The 5,325-nt window shown below is 43.6% G+C and overlaps 1 pseudogene; it reads right to left on the reverse strand.

The window, feature by feature from the left end:
* Positions 1–2,878: 2,878 nt before the first annotated feature.
* On the reverse strand, positions 2,879–4,091 carry LOC147957029 (F-box protein At1g47340-like; annotated as a pseudogene).
* Between the last annotated feature and the right edge of the window lie 1,234 nt (positions 4,092–5,325).

A 5,325-nucleotide genomic window follows, 5' to 3' on the forward strand; every position in this document is an offset into this window, starting at 1 on the left:
AAAAACTTAGGAGTTTAGTCTCTTTTTTATTCGAAAATAATTCTTGCATTACTTGAAGTTTAGTTTACATCTCGTTCAACAATCTCCACGACCTCTTCCGGACCAGAGCCTAGCCAAACAGGAAACAGCAGTTCAGCATTGCAACCTACCAAAATTAGCCATGAAATGACTGGCCCTATTGCAATTCTGACGAGAATGAGTAATGCAAGAATCCCTCTCTCTCTCTCATACTATCAATGAACTCTCTCACTATAAAAGCATATTTTGATTTGTTTCCAGCTCCTTCTCTTTATCATGGTGATAGCCTCTAAACAATCTGTTACAATGTCAATGTGTAAATTAACCATTGCATTGCCAAAGAAATTCCTTATTTTAATGCCAACAACTCAGCTTCCAATATATCTCTGCATGAGCAAAGGTGCCTGCATGATGTAAAGATGATTGATCCAGCGTGATCTCTAAGGATCATACCCTGCATGGGACTGTGACACCGAACCCATGTGTTTAACTTCGGAGTTTAATCTACAAGCAAGCGCACCCATGTAGTGCACTGGAAAAGACATGGCTATCTACCAGAAGGGTATCAAAGCCGCATGCAGCATCTAAAGTTCTAAGCAGAAGAGATGCCAGAGGGATCAGCCGATGGCAAATCGTGGCTATGGTTGCTGCTCTATAAGTACTGCAGTAACCACTTCTGAATTTTACTTCACCATCTTGTAGGCCAGAAAAAATACTCTGACAAACCATGCATCAGTGATTGTTTTTTTTTCTCTGTAAGCATTGTTGAACTAAAACAACAGAGCAAACCATGGGATCAGGAATGTGACATTAATCCTACACCTCACGCATTCCACATGCAAAAACAACTGAATATAGTCTAGGATCCCTCTGGCATATATAATTCTACCAGGGAGTGACGGTATGTATGGGCGATGGATATTATTCCAATCAGTGATATCGAACAACACATTCATGGATGATCTGAAAAAAAAAACAAATACTCAACTGAATGTCTCCTATCTAAAAGAAAAACAATTCTACATAGAATTAACAGGAGTATACTACACATCCAGAAAGATTCGTGATAAACCCATCATCATGTTATCTTTGTGCTACGCCACTGTTAACCATTAGTTCTACAAATTAATTAAATGATAATTAGAGTACAAGAAGAAAGGAAGCTAGTAAATGCTACTAGTACACATGTACCTTGACAAGAAAGAAAACTCGGATTAAAATCTTTGAAATAGTCCGATTATGCAGGTACTGCTACACTGCCAGTGCACCCCAAAATTAGAGCAGAAATGAAGAGTATACAAGTGTGCGCGGTTCCGAAGCTGCAAGCACACTTTGGCAATTTTCCATTGCCTCTTCCTTGTATTACAAGACTCAGTTTCGACACATACAGCCGCAAGGCACATCAGCACTGCATTACACAGGCTTCAGTATATGGTTGTTAAGAGCTCACTACAGTAAGCGTCTAAACCGAAAGACAAGCCTAAATGTTTGGTATGGCCACTACATTTCTAGCACAGCAAATGCCCTGTCCTGGAACCTGCCAAAATCATATTTTCATATGTGAAGCTTACATGATATGTTCCTACCTGACATAACAACAACGGGCCAAATAATACACCTGGCACGATTTTTTTCTCATCAAGGCTCACAATTCTATTTCATTTTTTTTATACTATTACAGTTTCTCTGTGGTCAACAGATCCTAAGCTCTGCTGAATCATTAGCTACAGTAAACATAAATAAAGAATTTGCTCAAAGATAGTGCTTTGCCAAAATACTGAATGCATAAACTCAACTAGAGATTACATGTCCAGAACAACATCCAGTGCTAGGTAAACAAGAACAAGGATAACAATGTTCTTTAGAAATGACATTGTGCTTAATCTGTAGGTTTATCAGACATTGCTCTGACCTAAAAATCCAGCTAGCAGGAGTGTAAGCACCAGCAAATTGAGCAGCATTATTCAAGTACATTCAGAAGTACGCAGATAAATAGTTCAGCCGAGAGAAGAGCCAATTCTCAGAGGAAACACAGGCTTGGTTTGAAGGTAAAACTACTACTACTGCCCATCTGCGCCTACTAATGATTCTGACAACAGAAGTACATAGGGTAGAAACACACATGCACCCGGCACGAAAAAAAACCCATCAAAAGGTTGCAATTCTATTTCATTTTTGGCATTAATGTGATTTCTCTGTGGTTAACAGATCAATAGTGTACTGAATTCATAAGCAGCAAACATAAATAAAATAACTTGCTCAAAGGTAGCTCTTTGCCAAAATACTGAATGAATAAAGCCAACTAGATATCACACCAGTAAGGCAGTAACCAGTCTGATTGAACCTTTTAGTAAACTTGCAGGTTGACAATATGCACTAAGATTTAAGATAATCATAATAACTGATTGTTATGGACAAGAAGGCAAATCACAGTACAATTTAGCCCCCCTGGAACTAATACATATTCAAAACAACATCCAGTGCTAGGCAAACAACAAGGGTAACAATGTTCTTCAGAAATGGCATTATGATTAATCTGTAGGTTTACCAGGGATTGCTCTGACCTGAAAATCCCGCTAGCAGGAGTGTAAGCAGGGGCGAAGCTATGTGTAAGCTGTGGGGTCAGCCGACCCCACAGCTTTTTTTAAAAACAGCCTATAATCACTGTTCATCATGAAGAAAAAATTCACAAAAAATACAGTTGACCCCACAGATTATTTTGGCTGGCACCGCCGATGAGTGTAAGCACCAGAAAATTGAGCAACATTATTCAAGCACATTCCAAAGTACGCAGATAAATAATTCAGCCGGCAGAAGAGCCAATTCTCAGAGGAAGCACAGGCTCGGTTTGAAGGTAACTCTACTGCCTATCAGCATCTGCCACTGCAAATGACTCTGAGAACAGAGGAACATAAGGCAGAAACCGTTGTGCGTTCTCTTTCTCAAGATTAAGGATACGTCCAACTTTCTGATGCTGCATATCGTATGATACCAAGATATTCAGGTCATATGAAACCAGGAAAATGGTATCGCAATCTGGGTGAATACTGAATACTAACCGCCCTGTACCTCTGTCCGGTCATGCTCACAAGCTTATCAATGCTAGCAGTATGTTTGAGGACCAATTGTTTACTGCCGCCATCCTTGATGCACCAAAGCTCTATCTAAGAAACCAAGATTTTATTGTTATCATGAAAAGAAGCTATAGCATAGTGTAAGCACCCCTGCGACGCTCCAATAGTACCAAATCTTCGACCGCACGGCACGCGGATAGTTTTACAGACTTTCCCCTGCATGTCCACCCCCACCAGCACAAACTCGTCGTTGAAGTCCTCTAGGTTGCCAATCAGGTACATCATACCGCCAACAAAGACACATTCACTAGAGAAGAACATATCCACTTTCTCAGCGATCACACTGTCCCTGTGACTCCAGGCACCTGTCCACGATGAGTAGATGGTCACTCCTGTCATGCTCGTCGAGTAGGTCTCCTCGAAATGAAAAACGTGGAAACGGGATGAGAATGCCGGATCGAAGGCCAGACCTGCGGTGCGGCTATATCTATTTGCCGGCTCCTGAAGTTGAGGTTGAGGGGGCAGCTCCACCCACCTCCCGGTGACGGGATTGCACACGATAAAACGGAAGTCGTCCTCTTCCCAATAAGGGGACAACTTCTCGTTGCTGCCGCGGTAGAGAAGAAGGCCATTGCAGGCGTCCACCTGGGCCATGTCCTTGTACCTGCTAGGCTGCAAGTAAGGGAGGCAAGGGTCGAACGGGGCTACGCCGTCACCGGAGACGCTGGCGAAGTGCTGGCGATCCCTACTGGCGTCGGTGGTCAAGTAGAGGAAGCCAATGAGGGTTTGGGCGAGCTTCTTGCGGTTGGCAGGGTCGGCAATGAGGTCGCGCCATGACACGGAGACGCACTTGAAGCGGTGGAGTGATCTGGCGGGGAGGTGGGAGAGGATCTCCAGGATGAGGTCGTCGGTGAGCAGGCCGGCCACCGCCCAACCCGGTTGGTCGTCCAGCCTCTGCTTGGTGTTCCTCTCTAAGGTCCCCTCCTTCTCCGCCTCCATGGGAGGGCGTAGGCAGGCCGATCTGCAGATGGAGAGAGTAAATTATCGACCTGGCTGGGAAAATCGACCCGGGTGGTGGTTGGTGACGGGTACCTTGGTTTTGGGCGCTGTCGGCGACGGTTAATGAGAACGGCGCTGGCGGCGCTTGACTTCTCCGAGGATGAGACCTCCAAACTTCAGAGCCTATGATTACACCGAGACCTTGCAATCTTTTCGTCCGAGCGCTACTCAAATACTAGTAGAACCTTTTTTTTCAATCAATACTAACTTTGTTTTTTTCTTAAGTGTGTTTCGTTTGACATAAAACAGATTTATTTTCTAAAAAAGGCACAAAAATCAGCAACCACACTGCAATATAGCTGGCCAAACGGGCCGTGCTAACTGCTAACTGGACCGGCCCGGTAGCATGCAAGCACGACACGATCCAGGCACGACACGGCCCGGCACGCGGCACACCATGGGCCGTGCCTACGCCTGGAGTCTGGGCATGCGGGCCGGCATGGCACGGCCTGTTTATTTTCTTGAAATATATAAATGTATCTTTATCTTTATCTTTATCTAATGTTAAAGAATGGATTGTTTTTTCACTTTTTTGGTCTATCGTGAGACCCATAGAATATTTCGTCCGTCCAAGCGTTTTTCTTTTAGTCCCTATTAGTTTCTGCAAAAAATCATACGAGGCATAAAGCCAGCCCATTGACATCCAACAACTCGCGTCAGTTAATGGGAGCTCACGCTAGAAAGATTGGAAGGCTAGCCACTGGACTAAACAAGGGCTGCTGTTTAACAAAGGCGCACTTATGTATATGCACGTATCTGCCTTCCAGTCAGAAAAAGCGCATACGCATCAAAACGTGCACGTATGGTGCAATCAATTAGCCTCAACTAAAGCTTAAAAAATGAGCACGAGCTAAAAAACATGCATGCATCTGCTCGCAATCAAAAGATAAAAAAGTAAGCATACACATCTGCATTGGACAGAGGAGGAGCAGGGCTGCCGGAGGTCGGGCGGCGAAAACGACGGACGGATGAAAAGAAAAGGAAGAAAGGAGGGAGGCGTGGCCCGGCAAGGATCTACTGCTGGTTTATTGGTCCTCATTACTGGTCTATTGGTTCTTATTGTATTTTGTGCCAAATTTCGACAGTAGATTTAACTAATAAAATATTATTGCATGTCAACAAAAATTACATGTCATCAAAAATTATATCATTGAAAACTATGTCCAAATACGAA

The sequence above is a fragment of the Triticum urartu genome, chromosome 7A (genome assembly GCF_056163025.1).
Source record: "Triticum urartu cultivar PI428250 chromosome 7A, HENAU_Tu73, whole genome shotgun sequence".
Classification (NCBI taxonomy): Eukaryota; Viridiplantae; Streptophyta; class Magnoliopsida; order Poales; family Poaceae; genus Triticum; species Triticum urartu.